Source organism: Molothrus aeneus, chromosome 4 (assembly GCF_037042795.1).
Source record: "Molothrus aeneus isolate 106 chromosome 4, BPBGC_Maene_1.0, whole genome shotgun sequence".
In the NCBI taxonomy this organism is placed as follows: domain Eukaryota; kingdom Metazoa; phylum Chordata; class Aves; order Passeriformes; family Icteridae; genus Molothrus; species Molothrus aeneus.
The window spans coordinates 32,349,073-32,360,325 of NC_089649.1; positions in this window are offsets into that span (position 1 = coordinate 32,349,073).

Consider the following 11,253-nt stretch of genomic DNA (forward strand, 5'->3'; position numbering starts at 1 on the left):
AGAGCTGTTGGCAGCTTCCTCTCAGGAAGAAGCAATGATTCATTCTTCCAGGAGTAGACTTATTCAGTCCCTACAGGCTTTTTTGCTGGTGAAGTTGGAATAGTCTAGATTCTAGATGAGTAATTCTTTTTACACTAGTTGCTTGGAAGTCCCTATGTGCAACGTCCTTCAGCAGTACAAAGAAAGATGCATCTCATGATAATTTGGAGATGTGAGCTGAACAAGAGAGAAATCAAGTGATTTTCTCAGTGTCAGTAGGAGATTCTGGAAAATATGTGATCTGAATTAATATCTCCCAAGCACTGCAGTAGCACAATTAGTTTCACATTAATTTATAGTCATTCACAGATTGTAAAAAACAAGCATAATGTGACTTCTGTCAAGAATTTACTGAGTGATTTCATGTTCAAATTCATATATTAAATTATACACTGAATTTATATACAAATAACTTCTTACAAAGTCAGACTTCCATTATGCAGTCCTCTAAAATCTGTTTTCAAGCAGTAAAATCTCCCATGATCCTCTAATCCTTTGTGATCTTGTAATTTAAAAGTATTTCTTATCACCAAAATACCTCTTTTCTTTTGACACTTCCAATAGTTTATGTAGAAAATGCATGTAAAACAGTACATTGAAAATACTCACTATAACTGAACTGTCTGTTAATATTTTAATTCACATATTTATTTTTCCACACATACAGGTTTGGCTACCCAGTAAAGTAGATCAAGTATTATCAATGGATAAATGAGCTGTGACCCCTAAAATCCTGAAGCAAATGGCTTCAAGTACAGGTCCCCCTTCTACCAAGTACATCATACTTGCTGGAGTATGACCCTCCAGCCTAATTAAACTCAAAGATCAGCCTGTTATAAAATCCTTGGTTTTACCTCTTCTTCCTTCACTGACTAAATAAGCAAGCAATCATTGATAAATACAGAGAAATACATATGTAATTCTAAAACTGGGACTCTGATGGAATACACAACAAGTGGATTTATTTCATAATTATTCTAGCCCATCAATTTGCATTCATGAAATAATAAACTGCAAAATAAAGATTATTTATAGTTGCTGCAGATTGTGTTAAGATGGGGAAATGTGCACACATACAGACTAGGATTTTTTTTCTTTTTGTTTTTCTTGCTTTTTTTTTCACCTTTAAATCTTATTTGACACTGTAAAGAAAATAGAGGCTTAAATATGCTAATTCCACTGGAAAGTGAGTGCTTTGACTCAGTGCAGGACTGCCTTGTCTAAGGATATTAAAAGCCATTTTGCTTTGTACAGAAGTAATCATATGTGAGGTTCTCATTGGACTGAACTGCAGCTTCAGAATATGGTGCAGTACTGATGGGATCCATCTGACAAGCAATTCAAACACATACCTCATCAGCTTTTCAGAACAGCTATCAAGAAGCTCCCAACATGCAAACATTCTTGAAAAGGATGCTTTCACTGCTGGCTGTGAAAGAGAGCAGCCACTCAGCCTTCCCTGTGCCCTGTGACACACAGGGTGCAGCATCATGTGCTATTCCCATGTGACCTGGCACATCAAGCATGTCACCTTCATGAGAGACACACGAGACAGGAAAAATAAATCTGGTTTTTCACCGTCAGGTTTATTGTTATTCACCTGCACCAAGCCTTTTTCTGCATAAAATTGAATAAAGAGGGCCCAGATTAAACTGATACTGAGCAGTTACTAACTAGTGCAGATTCCTCTAAGCTGAGTTAAAATGCAATGTTAAACAATGAAAGAACTACATGTTCTTGTCTGAGGATGTTTTAAAAAGAAAATTTTCCACACAGAGATGACATGACAGAAACTGAAAATAAAGTCATGTGTTCACTTGTCACTAACTTTCAGAGATGCTGATCCCCGAAGAAATGGTTAAGATCCAAGCAAGAATAAGCAGACTTTTTTTGCTATATATTTTAGGTCTGCTTAAAACATGTTTTAGATGCAAATATTCAGATTAGTGCTTAGGAACTTAGGATGGGAGGAGGCATGGAAGAGGGTGCCTGTGACTTCTTGGTAACAGTAGAAGCCATGGCTTTCAAGGAAAGGCCCAAGGTGTCAGCTAGCTGCTGGTCACTGCTGCAGCATTGCAGGCTATCCGTTTTGCTGCTAAATTTCTGTCCTCAGCTTTGATACAAATGTATGTCCTGATATTATTGCAATTTCATGTAAATGCCTGTTAATCACAGTTACCACCAAAAGGTACTGAATTATCAATTATAATGACTGCAGTCCTTCTTATGTAAAAAATGGTTTTGGTCTGCACCTAATGTGGGTAGGATGGAGTTCCAGGTCAACTACATCTGCATGGAGTTAAAGACAAGAGTGCAGCCAACAAATAGGAAGGCCCATGGCAGATTTCACCATTGAAAATCAAGGACACAAGGATTTCCAGATAGACTCTGGATGGAGTCCTGGGCAGGAGACTTACAAATACAATTTACCAATGCTAAGAGCTTTATTGAAAAGAGGAACCAAACCAGGTTCTAAACAAGTGTTTGAACATTCACAGGTATGTACATTTTTAGGCTCTTCTGGGGGAAAAAATAGTGAGTGTACCCTTGCTTTAGGAAATTTGACAAGATACTTATGTACAGGAGTGATTCCAGAGGACCGTACTTATCACCTTCACATAATCCAGTTCTCTCCATATTACTTGATATTTATATATTGGTGATTAAAAAAAGACATTCCTCATCTGGCCATTCTCTTTGCTTTTAACACCAAAGACTATTGAAAATTAAATGTTTCATAACACACATCAATATTTCCCAGTAATTTTGAAACAATTAAATTAATATTTCCCTTCAAACTTTCTTTTGTTTCTAACTGAATATGTGTTCCATGTAAAAAGGCAGTGAAACTGCTTATCTGTATTATGGCAGCACCTTTGTGGCTCTGTTCAGGGGCTGGGGAAAGTTGCTGCAGCAACAGCTCAAGTTATGTAATGCTTCAATGAAGGATGAGTAAGCTGGTTTGCAGGGGGCTGCAAGCCCAAGCTTTCCTTTTCTGTCAGTTTCTGTCTGTGCATGGGAAGTGAAATACATTTTACAATAGGTTTTTAAATCCTCTATGGAGAGTAATTTAGATTTAATGTGCTAAATAGTAATAAGAACAATATGGAGAGAGAATAATTCGGGGTATTTCTTAATATCACATTTTACTTGGCATGTTTGAATAGGCATAAAAAACTGGATTTTATTTATTTTACAGAATCAAAAATGTTGCTGATGCATTGCAAAGTGTAGCAAGACTTACCTGTGTTCATGTAACCTAAACAGCATGAATTACTGCACTAAGCAGTAAATCATAAACAAACATCTCAGATTACCAAACTTTTTGTTAAATCTTCAGAGTTTTCCTGTTCTGGCCTCTCACTTCTCTTTGCAGTAATTCCAAAGGTTGGTTCTGACAACAGAGGTTTAGGAGCATTTTGGAATTGTACATTCAGGACTGAGCAGAGTGGAATGAAAGCATCCATAAAGAAACTCAACATTTCATCCAGGTGTAAGTGATGGGGAAGCAAAGTGTGACTCAGGAGACTTGGCTTTTAATCCTGCCTGTCCTGGCTATTAAACCTGGCTACATTTTCAGGAAAGAATTTTAAAAGAGATTTATGCAGTATGAAATATTGATATGCTTTTCCAAGCATTCAGTGATGCTGGATTTGAATGATCCTTTTTATGTATTGTCAGTTTCCTAACAAGGTCTCATCTATTTCTGCATCGAGAATCTGGCTCCTTTTCTGACTGAAATTTAAACAACTAAATTGTCTTTCTCTGCACATAAAGAGTCTGACCCTCAGGCAGAATATCAGTTTTTGATTTTTAAATGCCATTTTTATTTCCTGTATTTCCTAGAAGAGTGAGGGCTGTAGACACACTATCTTGCTGTAAATGATCTTTGCTTGACAGTGATATGGCTATTTTCTTTACATCTGCTCCTGTTTTGCACTCTGAGGTTAGTGAAAAATCAGAGTGCAAAATCAATCACTGGCATTGGCTTTGCCAGGGGTTCTTTATAGCCCACCTCTCTTTGGGGTGTGACAGTGCATTCTGATTGTGAAAATTATGTTGCAGTGCTTTGCTGATTGTGCTGTTTTGCCTTTCTGTTTTATTTTTTCAGAAATAGCCTTCAGAACACTAGTGTCTTAATGTGTTGTTATCAATTTCAGTAGTGATGGTCACACACATTAACAGAACACACTGAGAACTAATTTTGCACTGAGCATCAGCCAACATGTAGGGTGCATTTACACTGCTATTTGTGAAGAGAGTATCCCAATTGTCTTCACTGACTTTGTTTTGCTTCACATTTTGGAGTGGCATCCAGCCATATAAAATGGATCATTTTCAGATGAAACTAAGCCACATATTTTTCAAAAATGCATTCAGTGCTCTTCAACCACTGACATGCATTCTGCTGCCAGGACCAGACTGCAATCAGTCAAAAATAAATGGACTGGTGAAATGTTTGTGTAAAATGTAAAATGTTTGTGGTGTGGACACTAGGAGATGACTGGTTGTTAGCCTCTGATTCTGTCCCCATTGGTCAGCACTCCTTGCTACACTGAGGCACCTTAGAGGGGCAGCCACAGTATTTGCAACTTTAAAGTTTCTCAGGACTGTTCCTTGAGAAATGCAGTCCAGTGATTACTTCTGGATCTGGATGCCTAGATTCTCATTTGTGTTGATTACTGTGTTAACTATGATGTCTTTCATCTTGTCCAGCCCCACCCTGCTATTCACCTTTCTGTGTGCTATCATCATCACACCCTCTCTCTTCTGTCCTTCAGCTTTGTTTGAGTAGATTGACTCTAATAACTGGGGGCAGTAACAACATCCAGGCTGAAAGATTCACATTGGGTATTCAGTCTCACAGAGGAAGTGGTGAAAGCCCTCCTGAGAATGGACCTTCATACAGGATCAGTTGAGCCTTACAAGATTCAGTCGGGTGTTATCAAGGGTGCAGTTGATTAGATTATCAGGCCAGTAGACAGTCACCTCTTATTTTAAAGAGAAATCAGCTTCTCCAGACAGTGAAAGGCTGACTCTGAAATACATTCACCACCTCTTCTACCACTGCTGGATGCTGAGTTTGCAGACAACTATTGTAATGATTCTTTACAACCATTATAATAACCACTGTTCCCCATGTCTCATCTTCCAGTTTCCTAAAAAGAGCAGGAAGTAAATGTGATTCTGCTTTTCTTGGGGTTTTGGGGGGATTTGTTTGGTTGGTTTTTGTTCCACCACGGTATGCAGTGACTTAGGTGGTTGAAAAAGAGCATTTGAAGTCATGTTCTCTTGCTAGGTACATCGAGGTGTCATCCTGCTGCTGGGCAAAGCCACACAAACAATCCTTTCCCTCAAATTAAACAAACATAAAGCTCCAAATGATACCTAAATACTGTAGCCTCATCTAATTATTTGTGAATAGGATAGATCTGTGTGAAAATAGGCACCATTCCAGCAGACCTATCTTCCTGCAAAAATATTGCTGCTTGCCTGTTCAAAGATTAAAGTAAAGGTTCACACTCTCCAAGGGAATCACAGTGCTTCTACAACTGTATGCTAGGGATTTCTCTATTACAGATATTCTAGTCCTGACTAGGGAGAAAATCCCATGAAAATCTTCCTGGACCAGTGACAGATTTGCTCCAGTATGAAGCAAAACGAGGGATGTGAGCTTCCTGAAAGCCAATGGATTTGTGTCAGTCTGTGGGTTTGGCTGGTGTGAGAAGGATGGGAGGACACTTGGACACCACATTCTGCTATCAGCCCAAGTAGGGAGCCCTTTCTGACACAGGCAGTGCTTTGTTCTTGCTTCACTGCAGAAATACAGTGTTGTAAATCACAAATACATCATTTACATGTGTGCACTCATATGTATGCAAACAGCTGTAGAGAAATGTATTGTAAAAGACACATTATCCATGTGTGGATGTGGATGAAAAACTCAACATACGCTGGCAATGTGTGCTTGCAGGTGAGAAAACCAATCAAATCCTGGGCTACATCAAAAGCAGAGTGGCCTGCAGGTCGAGGGAGGTGGTTTCCCCCCTCTGCTCTGCTCTTGTGAGACCACACCTGGAGAACTCCATGCAGTTCTGGTGTCCCCAACATAAGGAGTTGTAACCATTGGAGCAAGCCCAGAGGAGAACCACAAGTTTAAGAGGACAGGAGCACCTCCCATAGGGAGACAGGTGAGAGAGTTGGGGCTGTTCAGCCTGGAGAAAAGAAGGTTGTGTGGAGAGCTCTTTGCATCCTTCCAGGATCTGAAGGGGACTGCATGGAATCCAGAGAGTGACTGTCAGGAACTGTAGTGATAGGACAAGAAATTATGGGTTCAAACTGAAACAGGGGAAGTTTAGCTTAGATATTACAAAGAAATCTTTTATTGTGAGGGTGGTGAGGAGCTGGAACAGGTTCACGGAGGTTCATGGAGGTTGTGGATGCCCCAACCCTGGAGGTATTCAAAGCCAGACTGGATAAGCCCTTAGGAAATTTGGCCTAGTGGGAGGTGTCCGTGTCCATGGGAGTGCAGTCTGTGACTAGATGAACTTTAAGGCCCCTTCCAGCCCCTTCACACGGGTTCTCCGGTCGGATGTATCGGCGCACGCCACTCCCCGCGGGCCGTACCCCAGCACAGGCGGCGCGGCCCGGCCGGGCCCTGTCCCTTTAAGGCCGCCTCCGCGCCCTACCACGTGCTGGGGCTGGGCGGGGGCGCCGCGCAGCCAATGGGGACGGCCCGAGGGGCGCGGCGCCACCGCAGCCCCGGCCCCATCTCTGTCTGCCGGCGGCGTGGGGAGCGCTGCCTCCCTCTGCCCTGCCCTGCCCGGTGCACGGCCGGTGTCAGCGCCGCCGCCGGGAGCACCCGGCCCCTCGGTCAGGTGACGGCTGGCGGCCGGCAGCGGCGCGGCTGAGCGGCCCGGCGCTCCTTTCGCCTCCTCTCGCCTCCGCGGAATGCTGGGCGGCTCCGCAGCGGCTCCGGGGATGCTGCCGCGGCCGCCGCCGCTCGCCGCCCGCTGAGCCGCTGCGAGGGGCGCGGCGGGGCCGCCGCCGGGCGGGAGGGCGGCATGGCCCCCACCCTGCTCCAGAAGCTCTTCAACAAAAGGGGCGGCGGCGCGGCGGCCCCGCACGGCCGGGCTCCGGGGGAGGGGCCCGCCTTCAGGTGAGCCGGGCGGGCGGCGGCGGGCGGGCCCGGGGGCTGCCCCGGCGAGGCGGCAGAGAGGCCGGCGTGGGGCGCAGGTGTGCCGCAGCCCCGCGGGGTCCCCCGCCGCAGAGTTTCCGGGGGAACGGCCGGGGAAAGGGGGTGCGGCGGGAGGCACGGCCGCGCCGGGGTGGCTCTTCTCCCGCCTTTCCCTCCCGTTGGATCTCTCAGCCATTTTCTGCTCGAGTTGGCGGTGGCACGCCCGGGAGCCTGGGGCGTTCGCCCCTCGGCAGCGCTGGGGGAGAGGCACCGGGCCCCCTGTCTGGCGTTTGTGCGCGGTTGATGGGATAACTCGTGCCCGGGTCTCATCAGCACTGGACAATTAAGAAACGGCTTAATTGTTATGACCTAAATACACGTGCGCAGTCTGGTGACCCGCTAAGCATTAGGCACCTTTCACTGCCCCCTGCTTTTGATACCGTGCGTGCTGAAACGTGAGGCTCCGTAGCTATGGATGCTTCGGGGTTTAAATGCATAACCTCTATATAATATCGATTCTCTGTGTAATATTGAACTTTTAATGTTTTCTGAACCTTCGGGGGCAGCGTTTTGCTCAGGCTGGTGCTTTGGAGCTTTGTTCGTGTGACATCTGTGCTGCTCACAAGACCGAGCGGCCCGGTGAGCACAGTGACAATCACATGCGTGCCCCGTAACCCCTGTGCCTGTTTTGCTGTGCGGCATGAGTTGGCTGGTCTTGTGATCAGATGGTACACGGGGCTGAGTTGGAATCTGGGCTTTAAACGCTGAAACTACTAAGGATGGTCAGGGAGAGCAGTGGGCAATATTTTGATCCACAAAATGCCATCGTGCCAAGTATGAAAGATCACAGTTGTGGAACCATTATAATTCCAGAGATGATCTGTGCAGCATATTGCCATTTGTGGGCTAAAGTTACAAGATAATGGAGAACAGTAGTGTAAGATGAAAATGACAATATATTTGGGTTATAAGGTGATTCCTTTGAAAGTGATTGGACACAGTCTTGGAGCTGCAGTCAGAGAACAAATCTGGTGAATTTTGTGAAGCTGCAGAGTCGATATGTTGCACTTGTAACTGCAGATTATTTTTCTGTAACTGCCACTTCTTTTAGCACTTTTTCACCTTATGAGTTAAATATCTCCTTTAATGTGGAAGAAAACAGTTCCAGACTAACTCTATTATTTTGCATTGTACTTATAAATATTCTGTGTCAGAGACCAGTGTTGTGAGTTCTGGATTATTGGATTGTAATTGGATTATCAAGTGTCTCCATGAAGGCAGATTCCTTGCACAGTGTGTTTCCCCCTAAAATCAGTAAGATTATTCTGTCTGGAGTATTTAGTGAAGTTAGGGATTGTACTTTCTCCTCCTTTCTGTTTTTTGGATAAGATATTCCACACTTGGTTTTCAGCTTAAGTAACATTTAAGTTATGTGATGCTTTGCATAAAAGCTATTATAATGAAAATACTTCTGTAGGTACCCTTCACTCTTTTTATCCTCTATTTTTCCTCATTCCCTTTCTATCTGCCTTTTTTTGATGCACCTAAGGTTAATAAAATTTTTGAAGTATTTTACATGTGAATGGAGGGGTTTTTTGCTTGTTAATATTAAGCTTCTTCCTTACAACTTTTAAGTATGCTGTAATGCTTTTTCTTTCTTTCCAGTGATCTGTTCATGATCTGCAAGAGCATGCTTATAGGGTCTGAGAAGCTTTGCTGCAATGCTTTTAATAGACTTTCTGTTCAACAGTAATCTCTGTTTGAGTGGAGAGATGTGATTTGATCTAAGTAAAGTAGGAAACATAATCCTTTGGTAGCTTCTGTATTAAGCACATACTGCTGTTCAGTATGGATACAAAGTGGCAGAATCATTTTCTAATGACAAGGCTGTCTTTTTAAGGATCTTTAGTTAGTTTTATTCCTTCCAGGTTTTGGTTAGTGAGGTCCCTCCATGCTCAATATGTCTGACAGTGTTTAGCTCAGCTCAGGGGTCCTGTGAGACCAATAACAATCTGTATCCTTGGACTTTCAATTGTTATGAATGCCTTGAAAGCTTAAGTGTATTCACACACCCTCCTTACCCTGAAAAAGAGAGGAATCACCAAAAATCTCTTTAGTAGATAATGCTCCTCAAATTAATGTGATTTGACAACTTTTTCCAATTATGTTGTTGGAAAAACTTTGTGTTTTCTAGTCTTCCCAGGAACACCAGAAAAAGTTCTGTTGCAGGGGGCTATCAACCAGGCTTGCATTTTGCCTGTAACAGGCACTGCATGTGCTCATTCTGTTGCACTCTCTCCTTTAATGGGAACTACATCTTGGCCAGAGGTCCACGCTCCTTCTGCTCTGAAGGAAGCATCAAACTTCAAGGTCTGTGCTGCTTACCAGGATGAGCTGGCAGTGCCTCAAAGAGCAGGAGACATGGAGCCTATAGGTGAATGTGGAGCCACAGGAAATGATTTCTTGGGTGCATGAATATGAGCAGATTAATTTGGCTCAGGAGTGCTCTTTTAAAGAAAACCTCTAAATTGTCCCACTAACTGCACTTTGGCTCACAAAGCCAAGGGGCTTCAGTACATAAACTGGATTCCTGTTGGAATGAATGGAATTAGAAAGTGTGTTCCAACCACTAATGGGTATTCAATCCCTGGGACCATTCTACAGCTGGTCAAAAGTAAAACTCCAGAGCACATGTAGTGTGGGTGTCAGGTCCTTAGCAGCAATTAATGCACTCTGTGAAGCTAGTCTGAGCTGCATTACATGTTCACATAAGCACAACCTTCACCTGCAGGGTGAGGAGAGTGTAAACATGAGATGCAGATGCTAATATAGAGCTATTGGGATAGTAGGACTTTCTACTGGCCCAGGCCTCCCTTCAAGATAATGGAAGTATGAAGTGCTAGAAGGGTAGTAGTTAGAATTATAGAATAGCTTAATTCCTTTTTTACAAAAATTATAAACCAGCTGGAGAATAGATGTGTATTAGTGAGATATTACATTTGTTCTAAGCAGTTTTGTATACAGACTTGAGCTTCTCTTTTTTTACTGCTGCTTCTTGCTTCCCTTAACTAAAAATATATATATCTATGTGTGTAATACATATGTAAAGATGGATGTGTGTGTATACACACATCCCCTTCAACAGAGGCACTTGAGTGACTGTAATTGAAGATATTTCTTCTTAGCCTCTGAGACTCTGGGAAAACCCTAATTACTTTGTGTGCAAGCAGTGTGTATTTATGTGGCTGAATTCCCCTAAAACTTCTTATTTCCTTATCAAATGTTGCTTCCCATATAAAATTGGTTTAGCATAGTTTGTACAATATTTTGGAGTGCTACCAGGGTCATGTATTAAGCAGAATCATAGATCAGCTTGTGTTGGAAGAGACCTTAGAGATCCTCTAGTTCCAACCACTGCTGCCTTAGACAGGGATACCTTCCACTAGACCACACTAATCAGAGCCCCATCCAACCTGGCCTTCAACATTTACAGGGATGGGGCATCCGCTGCTTTTCTGGGCAGACTCTTCCAGTGTTTCACCACCCTCACAGTAAAGAATTTTTCCTAATATGTCATCTAAACCTGTTCTCCTCGTTTGAAGCCATTCCCCCTTGTCCTGTCGCTGCATGTGTTTTAAAATTTCTCTCTCCATAATTTTGTAGGCTCCCTTCAGGTACTGGAAAGCAGCAATGAGGTTGTCCTAAAGCCTTCTCTTTTCCAGTTTGAACAGCCTCAGTTCTCTTAGTCTTTCATCACAGGAGAGATGCTCCATCCCTCTAATCATGTGTCTCTCCTCTGGACTTGCTCCAACAGGTCAATGTCCTTCCTCTGGTGGGGACCCCCAGAGCTGGATGCAGCACGGCAGGTGGGGTCTCACAAGGGTGGAGTAGAAGGGCAGAATAGTCTCCCTGGTCCTGCTGGCCACGCTGCTTTTAATGTAGTTTGGGACATGTTTGGCTTCCTGGGTTGCAATGCACATGGCTGGGTCATGTCCAGCCTCTCACCCACCAGCGCCCCAAGTCCTTCTGGGCAGGGC